The sequence below is a fragment of the Pseudopodoces humilis genome, chromosome 14, assembly GCF_049639895.1.
Source record: "Pseudopodoces humilis isolate 2021_Gansu_Grassland_sample_001 chromosome 14, ASM4963989v1, whole genome shotgun sequence".
In the NCBI taxonomy this organism is placed as follows: domain Eukaryota; kingdom Metazoa; phylum Chordata; class Aves; order Passeriformes; family Paridae; genus Pseudopodoces; species Pseudopodoces humilis.
The window spans coordinates 11083368-11102673 of NC_142213.1; positions in this window are offsets into that span (position 1 = coordinate 11083368).

The window sequence follows — 19306 nt, forward strand, 5'->3', positions numbered from 1 at the left end:
AGCTTAAGATCTATTATTGAATAGGTTTTCGAACTCAGTCCTTGCCCTTCTCTTTCCTAAGGGGACAACAGAAACATCTGAAGTTGTAAACCTAAAATGAAACTCTGCTGATGTTTTCTCATCTCTACTGTAGCAGTTCTGTAACTGACTGAGGTCTATGCATAGCTGGATTTTTAAAAAATTGTGTATTATCAGCAAACCATTTTGAAAAAGAGGTCATTGTTTGTCTGTCTATCAATCTATCTGTCTATCACAGTGCGAGCCAGTCAGCCTGCCCATAGCACCAAAAAGCCATGCTGGATTTGTTATCTGTGCAACCAGCCATCTGGACTACATACTGAATTCTCTGTCACCATTAAACAGAGGAATCACACTTTGTAAATAAGGATTTTTTTCTAGAGCTAATTATTTGGTGCGGCTGGTAAATTCTAGCCAGTCCTTGGAAGTTTAGGTCTTGATGTCCACGTTCATCCTATTGTCATGTGTATGATCTTCTTTGATATGTAGAATATTGAACAGAATTAAACTTATGGACTATTCCTGATGCAGGGTTTGCAGTGTACTTATGAAAGCACTGACATGGTGCTCTATTCCCATGAAGTATTTTAGGATCATTTAAAGTCTTTGGGCTCATTTTAAGTGTTGCAGTGGAGACTTATAGTCCTTTCACAATCAATTAATACATTGATCTTGAAATCTCATTTTAAACTAGACATGCCTCATTTTCATGCTGGGAATTAACCTACAAAGGATAACTCTTATGATGGACGAAAGTACTGATTCTCTGCTGCAAGAGCTCTGGCCAAAGTGGGATCATTTCTATAAGGCTGGTCCCATCCCCTGTGGAGGGAGAGCTGTTATGTAAAATATTGTCAAGTAATAAACATGAAGAAACACTTTTTGGTCATTTTGTCTTGAACTATATATGGGTCCCTGGAAGTTTTCCAGTGTGAATGATGAGGGCAGCAATCTCCAGTTATTCTCATTTCCAGATCTTCAGGTATGTGTGTATTCCAGTGCCCAAGGTGATGCCTTCCAGTAGGACTAGTTACAGTGTCTTGCATAAACTCACTGAATTTGCAGAAGATCTTTAAGGGCCATTTGAAATTTTGTCATGAGGAAGATTATATGCTAAAATCTAGATGGTCTTTCTACTTTGGGGAGGAAAAAAAGCCCATCCATATGAAATTGTGCTCATTACTGAGGAAAATAAATTCTTGTCTGTCAAGCAAAAGGCCAGGCTTTAGAAACGGTTAGACTTGCACATCAATTACTAGGGAAAAACAACACCTGTGTACGCTAATTACTTATTTAATGGAAGGTTTTCAGAAATAGGGTCAAATTCTCCACTTGAATCAGTTGTATGCCACAGAAATGTCATTTTTGTCAATGGAAAAACCCACTGATTTACACTGGTAGGTGTTAGAGTAAATCAGGTGAATGGGATGTTACAGAGCACAAGAGGAGTGTCATTGTAATAAATAACATATTTAACTTTTATATGTATGCTTTATATATTCTTACACAATCAATGTCTCTTTAAGTACTGCTTGAGTTAATTTGAGTGCAGTTTTCTTTAGTCTTTGTCCCATGTTTGTTGACTTTTTACTCTCCTTGCTATGTCAAAAACATTTCGATGCTATAAATAAGACCATGGATTAAATACATTCTTTGTGACAAGCAATGTGCAGTGCATTCATTTCTTTCTTCTAGAAGATAGATTATCTTTTTCATTATTTTGAATCTGCACTCTTCCAGTGTTCTGAAGATCAGTAGAAGTACATTTAGACTCAGTTATGGAAAAATGATGTGTTATATATATATTTTCTGCTTGTGACAGATGTGTGCTTACACATGAAAATATCCACACTCATACAAACTACAGTTTTAAGAAGTTTGCAGAATCCATGGCATTGCTTTTATTTACTACAGGAGTTGTGTGTGATGCTGTGGTACAAAAGCTTGTGTTATTATGAGATTGTGTATGATGCATAGGTTAAATCAATTAGGGTTAAAATATTCCCTCTGGCTAAAGAGGTGGGTGTACAAAGGATCAAACTGGGGAGGTCATCATGCATTAGTTGTAGCTCCCCCTGCCCACCCCCACCAAGCATCCTGAAACATGCCTGATGTCCTGGCAGGTATCTTTATGGTTATGGACTTGAGTGAAACTGTGTTCGCATTAAGGGAAAATTTCATGGATGGTGTGCACTGTACCCATGGCAAAGGGAGACTGATGCTTTTTCAAAATTCCATCTCCCTGTGGTGCACAGACAGTAACAGTTCACTTAAATAAAAACAAGAAACACGCAGGAGGAAACATCAAGGGCAGTTAGCCATACAGTCTTGGTGCACACAGAAGACATCACTGTATATTTTCAAGTTGTATATTTTCACCAAATATCACATTTAGCCAGTGATCTGCAGGCAGGAGTAAGTCAGGAAGAGTGTTTCCTTGTGTAACTGTCCTAGGGCTCAAAAAGTCCAGTGACTGTGAAGTCTTGTCTCATCTCAGGCAATTCTATTTTATATTTGTCTTCATTATTGAGCACGCTTCATATTCTCTTCCTCGGCTCACTGCAGCTTCATTGCTTCATTTTATGTATCAGGAAGCCGGACAAAGCTCAACTGGCAGCAGGATTTAGACTTTTATTAAGTCAGATAGAAATCATCTCACTCAGTAATCTGGAAAGATGGTGAGAAGTCGTGAGTTTGGCAGGATGGTCTTTTTTAATTACTGCAGATTTCTGATCTACATTTCCCTGCAGTTTAGCATATTGTTGTGAACTTGCAATGTGAGTGTCAAACTTCCCTCTAGTGGTTGCTGTACACAGAGAATAAACATTGATTTAGCTTGATGACAAGTATTTAACTCTGGACAGAAAAAGATGACAATTCATATGAGATTCTAATGGCTGTACATAGTGAAATTTATTTATTTGTCTTTCTTCTTCTTTTAATGATTTAGTTACTTCACAAGTTGAAATACTGTAATTAAAACATGATTCATTGTCAAAGCAAACAAACAAACAAAAACAAACAAAAAGAATGATGGCATTATACTCTGCAAAAAGCGAATGTGCCACCTATTGGTGATGCCTCTGCACTTCTTGATTGCTCTCCAGCAGGTCAGTGGCAATGTCACCACGAACAATGCCAGTTGTCCCATAGCACACAACAGGGCTACACACAGCTCTGTGCCTGCTTGTGTTAATGCAGTACTAGTGCTGCAATAAAATAAAAGCAAGAATTGAGCAGTAAGTGTGAAATAAAGAACTGAGTGTTAAAAATGTGCAAAGAATAGAGTGACTCATTAAGTGTCATTATGATTAAAGAGTTCCATTTCTTGCTAACAGAGTTCTCAGCAGCAGATTGTGAAACCAGAAATACACTCTGCAAGGCAGAAGTTTTTTGCTATGTGTGAAGAGGAAAGATATGGTGAACTTGTATGTTTCTCAGCCATCTGAGCTGTAAATTTGCACCTCTACAATCCTCTCAGAGAATCTGTTAATAACTTTTTGGAACCTATTTTGCTTGAATCCTATAAGGCAGTGAGATTGGATCCTGCCTGTACAAGGGTCCATGCATGGAAAGGAAGAAGCCTTGGGACATCTGACACTATAAACTCTGTTGTGAAAGTTTTGTTTCCCAGTTTTCAAAAGCAGCCTTCATTCATCCTTTATGCATATTCAGAATTGTATTTCTGTTGATTAAATATTTCATGCAGGTACCTCTGTTCTTCAGTAAGTGCCAGTGATTAAACCTGTCTATGCAGAAGTGGAAACTGTATTTTAAATCTGTGGTCCTTCTAATTTGATTTTTCTTATAGTTTATATAGCAGTTACCAATTGTCCCACTCTCCAGGACAGTATTCAATCTCTGTTTATGGTACAGTACCACCTCTACTTCATTTCATTTAGTGGAAAAAATGAATCAATGTTATTATCTTCCTCAGTCTAAAAACAGCAAAACTGCTATTTATTAAAAAGTTTTGAAACATATTTTTGCTCATAATCTTGCTACTTCTTTATGGCATCGTTTTGGTGATGGTTTGGTGTGTTTTTTGTGCTTTGTATTTTTTTTTCTCTTTTTTTTTTGTTAGTGGCTCAGCTTAGTGAAAGGACAGAGTCAACCCCGACTGGCTGCAATAAGCTAAGCACTGGTGTGTGACATTAAATGTACACACTAGAATTTAAGATGTCATTGAAAACAAAACCAGCTCTGGAGAGATAAGGTAATAATGAGAACTAGCATTCAGCAAGCACAATTAAAGTACACCACAGTGTAATATTTGACTAATCATCTAAAAATATTGGTTCTCCTTAAACTTTAGATTTGTCAGAATCACAAAACAGCCCAGCAGCCTAGATAAATGTCGCATTGAAGAATCAAAAAATCACATTTGAAAATATGGGGTATGTTGCTATACCCATAAAGATTGTAAAGCAATAGCTGTGTCAGGTCCTCTTAAAAATAATACGCTTTCATCTTATGTCTTAATGTAAGAGCTGCTTTTTGAGCAGATGTTCTGGGAGTGCTCCCTCCCTTATGCAATGACAGAAGCATAGCAATGCTCCTAGAGAGGTTTACCTTTCAGAGCTGACAAGTGTTAAAAGAAAATGGGGGGTGCGAACAGGTTTATAATCTACATCACAGATATGTGGGAAAGGGTTTTAAAATACACTGTGTAAGGGAGAGGAGAAAAATCAGACACATTAAATAAAATCTATATAAATAGTAACAGTGAAGTCATACAATGATCTTTAGCAAAATAAGCCCCACTAAAGCAGACCATAAGCAGTGAGAGCTGCTATTTCTTATGGGATGCAGTGATAAAGAAATTACATACTTATTTGAGAGGAACATAAATAAAGATTAATAGGTTAATGAGTTATTTTCCTTTCATTACTATACTATTGTACTTTATTATAATTGCTTTGCACTCATTTAATTAAATTTGAACTAGGGCCAACACAAGATAATTTGTTTTCCCTGTACTAAACAATGAGTATGCAGATTGGAAGTACTGAAGCAGTAATCAGCCCTCTGTTTGCAACACTTTTCTACTCTGAGTAGACATTATAATTGATAATTTGATTGTTGCAGCACTCCGTGCAATATATTTTAAAGCAACATTAACATAATGGAAATTATGTTGTGTGCCTAATCCAAGCTTTTCACTGTGTATGTATACAAATCCCATTCTGTAATGAATTAGGGCACTATCCACCAAACATTCATACAACCTTTGCACGCCTCATTTTGGAACAGAGCTATCTCCTTCTAGTCTCCAGTCAATGTCTTCCCTATCAAGTTATATCACTTAAGTTGTACACAAAAAGTGCTAAAATAACTAAGCTAAGCGTTTCAGTGAAACCTGATTTGTTCTGAAATAAATCTGTCATTAAAACTAAGTAGGTTTTTTATAGTCCCTGTATAATTTTTGCATTATTTCTGAGGAAGGTGTTTATCCTGTCCATTAGATTTTATCTTTCCTTTGTCTCTTTCCACCTTCTGAGAACCCTTCTAGCAAAACAGTGACATGACTGAGATGTTGAGGTAGGACTTTTCAATGCCTGTAATATAAACAAAAGCTATCTTATTACATTTTTATATATTTTGAACTTAGGAACAAAGCATTTTTATGTTCTGCAAGAATGAGAGGAAAGTTTGAGGTTCTGGTGATCTTTTCTTTATCCCAATCAATGCCCACCATGCAGTTTTAATACATTGCTTCCTGTTGCCCCCAGTCCCTGCAGAGGATTTGGTCTGCATGTCCTGACCTAATGAAGTCCTGAGGATGGTGGGACAGACCTGAGCAGTTGTGTGCCACCTCAGCTGTCACCAAGGTTGACTTGCCTTTCAAGTTTGGGCCATGAAAAAGTAGTAGAAAAACAAAGTGAAGTGTGATGGTTTATAAAACTCAGCCAACTTTATTTGTTTTCTGACAAAATAAGAGTGGTTTTGCTTGTGTAAATATTTGAGTCACCTCATTTAATATTTGCCTGTTTACTTTACAGCCTGAAGTGTCCCTCTACTAAGAAGGTGAGTTGTGGGTTTGTAAAATAAGTTCAACTTGTTTGAGAAAAATGTTGTACAGGAGAGTATTTCACTTACTGCCTTTTAGAACGGAACTTGCAAAGTTTCCTATGGTCTTCCTTATACAAGGAATCCTACTGAAAGTAATCATGATTAGTATTTTAGAGAAATGATGAGCTTAACCATGCTGCTCTCTGGAGAGCAGTGCTAATGAGTGTGGAGTGGCCCAGGTTGCCTGCACAGACTTCTTTTGTTCTCCACCATGTTTCCAAATGAATTTTTTGAAGGAGATAGGAAGGCTGACTGGCAGGTTTGACTTCCCTTTTTTTTCTTCTAGTGTCCAATTCCATTTCCTTCTGCTGACAATTCTTTAACATTGTTATAAAGCCTAATATATTAAGAGAGATGTCACTATTATACTCCTGGAGATGAGAGAAAATTAGAAGTACAGGAGAAATGAACAGTGTTATAGATATTTAAAAAGGTGTTAGAGAGTGCTCCCTGCATCACCACCCAGCTCTAAAACAACTGATCCTCTGAGAGATCTCTCTGTCTATCACTATGGTCTGACACTACAGGATTCCACTTTATTGTTTCGGGATTTCTGTGGTTTTCCAGCCATGTAATAGGAACTTGGGAATCCTGCCCCTCTCTTTCATAGGAGTTTTCACTAAATAGGTCCCCAAAATCTATTTGGGGTCCAGAAGTAAAGAGGTGAACTTTGTGTCTATGGAAGGAGATGGAGCTGGCTGCCTGTGGTGTGGCACTGTGTGTTGGGAAGGAGCCGGGGATCAGGATCCCTGCTGGAAATCAGGGTATAGGGGAGTTCCTCTCATCTTCATTCAAAGCCTGCAGGAGGTTTCTTTCCTGCACTTAGTAGCACAAAGACAGAAGCCTTTTGTAACTTGTCTACTGTGAGGCCTAACCAAAGTCTCCTGAGTCTTAATAAAGGTTGCAGTCATCCTCAGTGCGGTTCAGTTTTGCAATAAATGTTGGTGCATTTCAATAACTTTTGAGTCTTCCAGAGACAGGTTTTGCCTGAGCAAAGAGACATGGGATCCATGACAGACAGGGCATCATTTAGTGTTTATATCAAGGAGTGGTGGGATTTTTCCACACCACCTTAGAATCTGTTACGGTGGATTATGCCTTCAGAAAAACTAATTTATAATGTCTCAAGTAGAAAGTGGATCATAAGTGCTCTGTCTTTTTATACAAAGCCACTGCTGTCAGCCCATAAGGCAAATCCAGGGAGGCTTCTGTTTTCCATTTACTGTACTTTTCAATTGATTGGTCAGTGGTGTGTATCCTTTTCCAGTTTCTTTATTCTCTCTCTTTCAGACTTGGAATATCATTGCTTGAAATCCTGAGGGTAACATTATAGATTTCTTTTTATTTCACACAGAGACCTTTAAACACACAACATACCCGAATTACCCTTCCATCTAGCTTTAAATCAGTCTGGGTGTGTAACTCAAATCAGAGATTGAATGCTATAATATTGCTTCTTTGCACAATTTAAAAGGTTGGACTAGAAAGGGAACAACCCTTTTCATGGGTGTGCATAATAAATATAGCATGACTAGAGATGTAAGAATGGGAGAATATTTTGATATGAAGTGTTATAACCAAGCTAGGTTTATAGTGAAATCAAAAAGTGCAAGAAGAAAGAAAGGCTGTGAAAAGCATGAGGGGATCATGGAAGGGTATGGATGGAAAATAAAATAGATTTTCAAAGCTGAAGTTTTGTAGCTAGAGAATTCTACTTGCCATCCTGTGTGGATATTTATTTGGGTTAAATAAAATAGCAGTTGAGACTGCTGAAATGCATATATCAATCATCTGTAAGGTAAAGCAGGTGGGGAAGATTGAAAGATTACAGAACAAAGGGGAAAGTGTAAGTAAAAGGAAGAAAATAAAAGAAGTCTGTGTGAAGGCTAACATAAATAGGAGATTTTCTGAATACACAAGAAATGAGGTCACTGGAGAATGCAGCTGAGTTTGAGACATTGCAAAGGTAACCTACCTTTGGTTGAGAGAAATATATTTTTCAGATGTTAAATTCTCTGAGTCAGTTTTCTTGATGAAGATAAGGATAATACAAAGAAGAGACACCAGAAAAGAAAAAGGAGTTAATATAGACTCTGAATACTGACAAAAATTAGGACCTTAAAAATTGACCCAGATTTCTGTGAGAAACTGAAACACTCAGAAGGAGACATGAACATGCTGACCATGTTATTGGAAAGTGCTTGGCTGGAAATGCCTAAAGACTCGAAGTATAGTCCTGGACAGTGATTTCTTGGCAGATTTTAAGTCATGACATGTGGTTTGAATGGTCTGTGGTTACAAGAGAATAGTTCTGTACACAGCAGTTTCCAATATCCTTGTGTACTGTGGGCTGTTTTCAAGTTTGCAGTAGAGAGAAGGGAGCCAAAATGAGACCAAGGTGAGGCTGATGTGGAGGAGCAGTGGTGAGAGGCCACATCCTCACTCTACTTGAGTCAGGGTGTTTAAACACAATGAACTGGACTTAGGAGAATAGGAAAAACCATGAGCTTGCAATCAGGTAAAGAATATTCAACATGCTCTCAAAGACAGCCCAGACCAATGGAGAGCAGTAAGAGTTCTCAGCAGGAAAAGAGAAAAGAAAAGAAAAGAAAAGAAAAGAAAAGAAAAGAAAAGAAAAGAAAAGAAAAGAAAAGAAAAGAAAAGAAAAGAAAAGAAAAGAAAAGAAAAGAAAAGAAAAGAAAAGAAAAGAAAAGAAAAGAAAAGAAAAGAAAAGAAAAGAAAAGAAAAGAAAAGAGAAAAATAGCAAAAGGAATCAGAGCAAGGTGTGAAATGCAAATACAGAGGCTTCATGTAGATACTGGTGAGGCATGACAGTATCATGATAATGCTCAGAAGACCAGTCTCTGGATTTAATTATCTTTTTAAAAAGTTATTGTACAATCAGAAAATTCATAATCACTACTAGTATGGTACAAGGGCAGAGAGACCTTAGTTATTTGTTAAAGTTAGAGAAAGCAGGTCTATAGAATAGAGGAAATTAGGAGGTCATCTCATTGAGTCAGAGATAATTCCGAAGGGAATAGGCAGGATAAATGCTACCAGGTTAGCTGAACTCTTTTGAGATGCAAGAACAAAGGAGATGAACTAAGAGAAATCAATGACCACTGTATTTATTTGGAATTCTTTACACAAATCGGGAACAATTGCATATATAAAGTATTTCATTAATGGCAGCAAGAGGAAGAAACAATTGAAACAATAATTTAAAGGGTTAGTGTATCTAAGATTTTTAAAACATAGACATTTAACCTTAGCATTTACAGTGAGCTATTTTCTTTGCAAATAATTATAAATAATCTTTTTGCAAGGCAGTTCAATTGCAATAAATAACAAAGGAAGGCAGGAAAACTTCAAAATAGAAATTTTAATTTAGAGGTGGTTATAACTCTAGTTATTGGAAATTTTCCTGCAGTGATTCCCCAACAACACAAGTAAATTGTGTCGAAAGAGGGAGTAAACACTAGTAAACACTACTTTGCTATATATACTTCTGTGTCTACCATTTATCCTGTTTGAAAACATGTATAGCAGAAGGGATTGTGTCATCAGAGGAGTTACTTGATTTTTGGGTTTGGTTTGGTTTCTCTGTGATTTTTATTTAAATTTACATCTCTGCAGAGCAGTATACAAATATTTGTATATAAACACACACACACACACACACACACATATATATACTTATATGGTATAATAACCCAGAAATTTGCATGCTGTAGTTCTGAACTAAAACTGTGAGAGCCCTTCAGGGATTGGTGCTTCCCAAGAGGTTCCCTGTTTAACCAGGAGCTCTCCTTTTGCTTCAGCCATGGTCTTCTCTAATACAACACTTCATGGAAAAGTGCTAACTGAAATGGGGGATAGAACGGACACAGGATTTTTATTTATTTATTTATTTATTTTTTGTCAGAGACAAATAAACTCCTGTTAAAATGTAAAAATGCAGAATTCTGTCTGTACATGGACTAAGAGGTGCTATTTTTTTTATGTTAGGAGTCCATCAAAAGCTGATATGAAGCTGTAACATCCTTCCTGGAAATGGGAACCTTTCCACCAGAGTGATGATGGATCATCAGACTCACTCTATCAAACAGAAAACTTAATCTACAATAACTGAGACTCAGGTATGATGCAAGACCACTTGTATTCACCCAACAATGACCAACTCTATAGAAACTGTCAGCAGAGGTCCCTATGGTCTGCTGAAGCCTGGAGCTTCCCTTTTCTTTCTGGGATATGATAGACATAAATATAAGTTAATAGTAAAAGATGAAGCACATTGAAGAGTGGAGAGCAGTGTATGATTGTGAAGGTGAATGAATATTGAATTGCTCTACATTGAAGAAGTTAGGAACATTAATTACTCTGGATTTTAAGTATTAGAAGGGGAACATGCACTATACATGTACTTCTAGGATGTGTGCCTGAGAAATTAACATATATCTGCATAACCCTAAAAAAACACTATAGATTCAGAACCATTCCTGAAGCTTGCCTAGTTTGTGTTTTGTTTTGCTAGGCACATAGAAAAGATAGGATTTTCTCTTCTCCTTCCCAGGCAAAGTGGGTTCCAAAGTGGTTCAAATCCTGGTAATCCAGCCTGAAGAATGAAATATTCTTGAAAAGACAGGGTATGCTGTCTGAAGAACAGATCTCTGCCAGGGCTGCTGCTCTTACAGGCACATCCAGGCTGGCTGTAAATGAGGTTGTTCAGGCAGTGATGTAGCCACAACAGCTCAGAGCTGCACAGGGCACGCTGTTTACCCTGTTTTTCAGCCATGGAACAACATTCACATCAGTGAATGCTGTGGAGACATACCCAGAATAAGAATGTGATTTATTCTTTCAATGTGAGACGCAGCTATATGTTCAACAAAGGCTTTCCTTAGACTAATGGCCAAAGTAGGCCCCAGTGCAGCTCCTCTATAGACTGAGAAGAAAGGATTGTTTGTTGAGGCCCAACTGTCCCCAAAAACCAGTCTGCTGAGTGGATTCCGTCATGTATGAGTTCTCTGCTCGCTTCATTGTCACGGGTGTTTCCGCAAGCCTGCCATGCACGGCATAACTGGGGAATTTACTGCAGCAGTTGCTGATAGAGCAAATAATTCAAAGTCCTGTCACAGCTTGGAAAGAACAGATGACTACTACAGAACATTTTAATATATATATATAAGATATTGTTTACCAGTGGAATACAGGACAATGCGATTTTTCTATAGACCCTCTCATTCTCAAGGAATAGCAAAGCATTTAATAAAGGAATGAGTTAAGAGTTGTGGTTGTTCAGTCCAGAGCAATGGCTGGTTTAGCCTTTCAGTGCAAAATCATTATGTGCTCAGCAGTAGCTCACAGAGCCATGGCCAGTAAGGGCTGACGTGCTGAGACAGGGACACTGGCCCTGACACTCTCTTTGTCCCCTCAAACTGTCTGTGGAATTGCTTACCCTCCTCGGATGGGCACCAGAGGAAGAAAGAAGGAAACTTTTGTTAATTCTGAGGTTTTCCCCACTGCCAGTGCCAGTAACTTTGACCATGTGGTGCCTTTAATTGTGAATTGCAAGAGCTGCAGTTGGGTGAGCCCTGTTTTTTGTGTAGGAACTCTGTTCTTCACAACTATTTTCTTGGTCAGCATGTGCCTACTGTATTATTGGGAAAAAAATATGTGCTCTCCTGCTGCAGTGTGGGTAGCTACCCTTCCTGAACCTGTCAAACAGCCAAGGAGTGAAACTACACCATTTTCTTTCCAGGGAGACTTGACTTCAGCTGAATTTTGAAGCCAGTTACGCATGTGCTTAATGTAAACCAATGCTCCTGAAAATTGCTGGTTTTTAAACCCAATTTATAATATCACTCATTTTGGATGCTGCTCATTTCAAGCCTTTTGAAGTACTGTTTTTATTTGCATATCTCTAGGCTGATTTTTGGATGTAACACTGCTGTGTTCTCTGCGTTTCTTAGTATTTGATTCAGGCTGTCATTACAGAAAAGACCACTCCGCCCAGCAGCGAGGTCTGTCTCACCCAGGTATTGCAAGGACTTGTGGTGCAGAGCAAATGGTTGTGCTTGCACAACCACCTTGAATGTTAGAGCTGCACATGAGTGCACAGATCAGCTGAAGAAGGCAGTGTAAGTCTGTGTGTAAGTCATGCTTTAAGCATGAGCCCTGTTAATGGACCCCCAGCTCTGCTCTGCCTTTTCCAACCCCTGCATATCACACAGTGGTGGGTCAGCACAGATCCACAGCCCCTCCCCAGCCTGGGTATTTGGGACCATATGTGGAGCCCCAGAGCAGGACAGAGATTGTGACTTCATGCTCCACAAATGCAGAATTTCTTCTGGTTGGGTTCAGCTCTCAGAACCTGTTTGTCATGCATGTTTTCTCAGATGGAGCTTGTCATACAGGGCCTCACCGCTCATTGTTTAGACACGTGAGTGCTCTGGTTTCAATCTGCAGACAAACATGCATTGATTGAGAAGATAGTACCCCAAAGGTCTCTGATTCAATCAAACACTTCAACATATCCCTATCTTCAGCCATGTGGAGTATTTAGTTTTTAATGATACACACATTTGGACAAAAGCACAAGCTGTTCATGAGACTGCATGAGCAGAAGGAGAGGCTGTGTTGATCAGCTCTTTTTCTGCTGGAAATTATTCATTCAGGTCACCCTTTTAGTGTAAAAGCTTGGGAGCAGGAGTGAGTCATGCCAAGAGCTTAAGGGGGTGGAATGGCTCCATTGGATGCAGAATGATGGAAGAAGGGTGTGAGGGTGGGGAGGAGAAGAGCCACTGCCCCCTTGCACTCCTATCCTTGTCATGGTCCTGCCTGAGGTGCCTTGTGCTACTCCAGCCCAGGAGCTGCCTCCTGTGTACGAGACTGATTTCCCAGTGCCTCTCAGTGACTGCCACGCCTCCTGTGCCCCCTGCATTGGTGGCTGGCTGTGTCCCTGGGCTGTGCCCATCACCCTGGGCATGCAGGTAGAGCTGCCCCACCCCACTCCCATCAATGCGCTCTGGGAGGGAGAGGTACGAGCAGAGTTGAGGCTGTTGTTTGCTGTGAAGGGTGTTGCTGTACCTCAGCAGCTGGATGGATGTCATTGAAAGTGAGAGAAGGGGAAAAAAACCCACAAAATAAGCTCTGGAAAAATTTTTATCAAACAATACCTGTTGTGGGAACTGCTTTCAGTGAGATGCAAACGCATTTTCCTTTCATTTCTGCAACGGTTCTGAGCTGCTTCATTAATAACAGACTTGTTTGGGAGACTGACAAGATGGGAACCAGCACTGTAATTACACTGCTGCTCTTTTTGTGAGGACTGCCATGAAAACAACGCTGTGTTCTCATTTTCTCCAAAGACAAGCAGGGAAACAAATTTCTAACACCTTGCCCTCCATTGCAGCTGGACACTGTTCCAGACTGACATGAATCAATTAAAAGTGAAAGTGTAACCCATAGAAACATTATTCAGTAAGCTTCATACAAAAGAAAGCATTTCTACTTGCCTAATTAAATGACGAGAAAAAAAGTATATATTTTTGGCAGTAGTTGTGGAAATACTTTGCTTTTTTTTCAAAAGTCAGACCATCATAGCACAAACAATTAACAAAAGAAAAATGTTTCCTTTTCCTGGAGTTGGCTAATTAAAAACTTTCTCTCTCATCAATTTACTGAACACCAAAGGAGACATTTCATGGCTTTTTAGCACCTGGAATGACATATTTATTTTTCAATTGAAACACTGTATTATAGCGAACTGCCATACATACAGTTTACCTGGATTCTCTAAATAAAGCAGTGATAATCTTTATCATTGCTCTCTTGACTTTGTTTCAACATTCTTTTTAATGCAAATTTCCTAATCTAACTTGTAAAACATTTAATATTTAGAATATACTCCTTTAAGATCCATCAAAAGAGGCAAAGCTGCACAACAATGCCTGGTGCTGGAGCATTGTGAGCCTGCTACAAAGGAATGAGGTGATTCTTTCTTTCAGGTCAGAAGGTCAGGCTTCACTGCATTAATTTTGCTGAGTCTCTTTGTTATTTATAACAAACAAGGTCATTTATTTTCATTTCCTTGTTTCTAATTGCATACATCTCCTTTGGAGTATGAACTCGGTAAACAGGTGGCTGAAATGCTGGGGAAAATACTTGAAGCTGTTCCAGAAAAAGGGCATGTCCCACACTGGTAAAGCAATTTGATGAGTTAGAGATTTAGTCATAGCAGGATGTGCACCTGCTTGAAAGCAAACACACTTCTCTTTGGCACACACAGATACATGCAAATTAAAAGAGATTATTTCACTCTGAATGGTGGGTTGATATTTGATCAAATTTAACACTGTATATTTTAAATAAAGCCTTGGTGTATATTAGTGAAATACAATCTCTTTTCAGCTGCTTTTGATTTTTTTTTCAACTTCTCTTTGAGTATTACAAATGAATGATATTTCTTCACTAGCTGAGCCTACAAAAAGAGTATGTCTCTGGAGGAGAACTTTATCAGGGGATCTTTATGATGAGAACTACCTACATGCACAGAAAAAAAATGGGATAATGAAAAGCTAGGATGTTTGACTGACAAGGAATAAACCAGATCTTAAATTTTTTATTCTAAAATGAATTCACACAAATTAAAGGGCATTCATTGGAGTGATAGCAGCACGTCTTTTTAATCCTGTAAACCCCACGTTTCCAGGCAGTCCAAATGGAACTCCTAAATATATTCATGGGCAGCTTTTGCATAGGTAGTCACTGAATTTGCATTTCAAAATGCAGGCACTGTATGGCTAAATCTGTGGCTGCTTTGTCCTGAAAGATGAGATTCACTGTGGACTACCTTGATTTTAGGGGTAGTTGAGAATTTAGCAGGAAGCAGTAATTGTCTGGCATGACTGAGCTTCTGTTGGTGGTTGAGAACTGGTCCAGGGCTGAATCCATAAGGGAAACAGAGGGAGATTTCTTAGCAAGGTTGTCTAAGTCCCCAGAGAATGGGAGGCACCACTACTGTGTCCATAGGCTCTGCACTGAGCTTTGGAGCTTAAGAAATGTCTCTGAGCAAGGGGAAAGCGTGGGAGGGAAGCAGGAGAGAAGGATGTGCCACCCCAAGAGACAACTGTTTTGTCTCTTTTCTAAGACTAGGCATAGAGGGGTTGTTTGGAGGAGGCTCTGCAAGGGGCATGTATCCTCCTGCTTAAATTGTCCTTTTCTGCAGATTATTTCCAAAGAGTGGGGCAGGGATGGCAATTTGGTTGTAAGGATTATGCTACAGCTTTCATTGTTTAGGATGCATACTGTAGCCTTTCTATGAGAAGATTACTGTCCTGGGCTTTTGTTTTCATGCATATGAAAATATACTTTGTAATTTCAGGGAGACAATATCATGAAATGGTATGTTAGAAGAAAGAAACTATTTTCTATCTCAAAACCCGATAAAAATCCAAACCCTTTCTTTGGCAAAATATTTGTTTCTTGAATGTAATTATAAATGTCATTGTACATTCTTCCTGACTTCAATGCTTATCTTGAGGAGTTCAGTGAAAATAAATTGTTTTCATGAAAGCAGAGAAGCCGTTTGATAAACACACTGTCTCAGAAAATTGTTCCTGAAGCAGAGGTCGTTCTCTCACTTTAAAAGAAAGAGAATATGTTTTAGAAAACAAGCCAAGCAGCAGAAAAAAAGCATTTTTTGTTTCAGACAATTCATTTTTAAAAGCAATGTGTAAATCACATGGAAAATTCTGCATTGATTATTTTGACTGCTGTAGAACCCTGGAATAAATGAAGTTGAAATAGACTTCTATCAAAGAACATTGCATTTAATAGCAAGTCAGAGTGTTATTTTACTACTGATTTTTTTGGATTTGGTTTTGTGATCAGATGTTTTATTAAATATTAGCCATTCATGGTAATGGAGACTGATTCTTTAAGACCAGATTGGCACATATTGTTCATGATCTTCAGGAAACAGGCTTGAGAAATGGAATCTGTCTTTTCAACACTGAAAATCCAGCCCACTGAGGCATCAAAAAAAAGCTCAACTCTATAAGTTGAGACAACTGAAGATAGGTCCTGAATAAAAGTATAGCAGTTCATTTTAGAGATGTTATTGAGGCCCCTAATCAGACCTTCAGAAATCTCTTCCTTAATTTTCAATCTGATAAATTTATGTATGTGTCTATTACTAAGTCCCAAACTCTGCTGTACAAGTACTTATAAAATAGTGCTTAATTTTTTTAATCCTCAGCTAGATTTATGCTGCTATTAATATCAGAGTTATTAATATGCTCTCAGAAGACTACATCATTAATTAGAAGACCTAAAGGATAACTAATGGGTCCTTTGGAAGACTACTCCCAGTTATTGTATGGATCTGATCTATCCAAATAAAGCTGTATGTCTACAGCCTTATTAATTTTTTTTTAATGTATCTTCACATGCTCTAGCATTGATCACTAATTATTTTATGTTATAACCTGTGCTGATAGATGGTGTGACATTAAGTCACTGTAACATTTTAAAGGGACATGATGACAGCAGCATTTTTAAATAATTACTTTTGTTTTTAAGGCATGACTGTGAAACTATATGTTGCCTTTACCTTGTACCTTGTGTATATTTCAAATCATTGCTTAAAAGAACATTGGATGAAATTCAAACTGAAAAAAAATGCATGAGTGAATTTGTTGCAGACACAAGGATCAAATTTAACCTTTCTCACCTGGAAAAACTCTTCAGTATATCTCACTAAGACTTTTCATTAAAATAATTATTTCAGTAATATGACTTGGTTCTACTGTAAAAGGAAAGTTTTTGCCTATCACATTCCTCTAGAATAACAGAGACATTTAAAGAAGATAGTGAGCATATTTTTCTTTCTGTAGGCATTGTCCTTGTAAATTCCCTGCAAAAAGTAGATGCCAGTAGCTTTTTTTTCTGCCTCATAACAGTTCCAGCAGTTTAAATTCAACAAATGTGTGAATGTGGAGAGAGCTGGAGGAGAAAACTAGAAATGTACCACACATCTTTATATCAACAGATGATATAAATCATAATGTATTATATGTAATTTTATATACATATATAACCATATACAGCACCATGTCTAACCAAGTTTTCCTGTCTTGCTTTAAAATGGCATCCCTGTTAGAAAGGAATACACTGTATTAATTTCTTAGTTTCAGTTAAAACTTTTATTCTTTAATGCTAATCTAGAAGTGACACTGTTCCAGTCATTGTTCTCCTAAAGAAGTGAATTTTTATATTACTGGACAGTTCCTTTACTGTTTTCAGTGCTGCAATCAGTTTTTTTTTCAATGTGGTCTTTATCTCACAACAACTGTGTACTAGTATGTGAGGATACTGTAACACTGCAGTCAATAGCAACAGGAAATCCCCTCTGCCAAAAAGTAAATCTACATTGTCCATTACACACAGGTTATTTTGGAAGGTTATGGAATACTTTCTTTAAAGAAGCAGAAACCTTTTTGCTGTAACATAGTTCAACAGTATTAATGGTTGTATCTGCTCTCTAAACAACTCAAATCTCTGGTTTTCTGCTAGAATACTATTTGAAATATTGTATGTGACTTGAGGTGGTAAAATACTTCAGGTAAAGTAAGAGACTTCAGCAATCCATAGTAACATCAAAGAGGCATATGTAAATATTTGAAAAGTGTAATAATTTTATTTTATTCCCCATTTCACAGAGTAATGTATTTCCTGATTTGGGCCTGAAAAAATTTTCACAATCCAAAAACTTGCAGTTGTGATTTTTTTTTCCCTTGCAACAATTCTTATTTGTATTTCGAAATAATGAGTTGTATTTTAAAGAAATAACTATAGTTTTTAAATAATCCTTTGATCTGCAGTTCTCTAGTTGTGGCAACTGAGACAATGAGAAAGTAAACAATCATCTGGCAGGCAAGCACTAAACTCCAGCTCCCCCAGTTGTTTGGCTTCTCCAATCTGCTGGCTGAAATTCCCTCCTTTACAGCAGGAAATGTAGTCAGTGACTAATAAGTGTTTATTGATCTCTGCTTGAGATACTTGCTAAGAGATGTAGATATCGATGAATATTTGATCTTACTTAATGTTAAGAACAGAAGTATTTTCTTTATGGCCTCACTTATACAGGATATTCATGCATGTGTGATCACTTCTAAACGCCATCTGACTCTACCACCTGATGAGAAGGGGACTTCAGTGAGATAAACTCTAATGAATTAATATGCTATTAATTGTACTTTTTCTTAGCCAGAAGTTAGTAGTGTAGTTGAAGGGTAAGTCAAAATATTATTGATTCTCAGCAGCTGTACTTGATAAGTAGAATACAGGTCTAATTCAAAGCCCATTGCAGTCAATTAAAGGGACTTTCTATTGATTTGAGGAGGCTTTAGACTATTTTCTAAACCAGACCTGCCTGGTGCTCTCTTTCTTTTCTCCTTCTGTATTCCACCCTTTTTGTTTTGTGCCCTTCCATCCTCCACATGTGCTCTGGGGGGAAGGGGCTAAGACAGTCTTTACAGGTGACAGCAGAGATGCTGTATTCCTCCCTTTCCTCTTGTTCCTCCCTGCTCTTACAGAAGCCAAAAGACACAGTGTAGGAGACTGGAGGAATAGCAGGTCCTAGGATGGTAAATATTTACCTTCCTCTCTCCATTTTCTTTCTCTTTCTCTCTCTTTCTTCTATATTCCTCTTCTTAAAGCTGAACCAAAAATTTCCAGCAAGTACCTTGCTGCACCTGGATAGGTTAAAGTTTGCTGAATTAAAGTTTGCAAAGTGCCATACTTCATGTGGATGTTTTAAAATTTTCCAAGTACCTTATTCTACTTGAGTGTTCTAAAGTTTGTGGGTAAAATTTGAACCTCCTGAGAATTTGGTTGTTTCTCGACACACTGTCCATGATAAGTCCAACTACCTTCCCCTCAGCCTGTGGAGAGGGCTGGGGCAATAGAGGTGGACTCTGCCTTGTGGAAGTGAATGTCAGGTTTTTTTATGTTCACTCTGCACTGTAAAACTGGAGCAGAGAGTTTCAGTCCAGCCTTGGCTCATTCCATTCCTTCTCCCTCACTTTTCTGCTGTCTTTGCCACTGGGAGGCACCTGTGTGGCCAGAGACAGGGGGCATGCTGAGGTGTGGTGCTTGTGGAGGACTTGGCTGCCTACCTGAGAATTTGGGGGTTAAGAGGTCTGGTCTG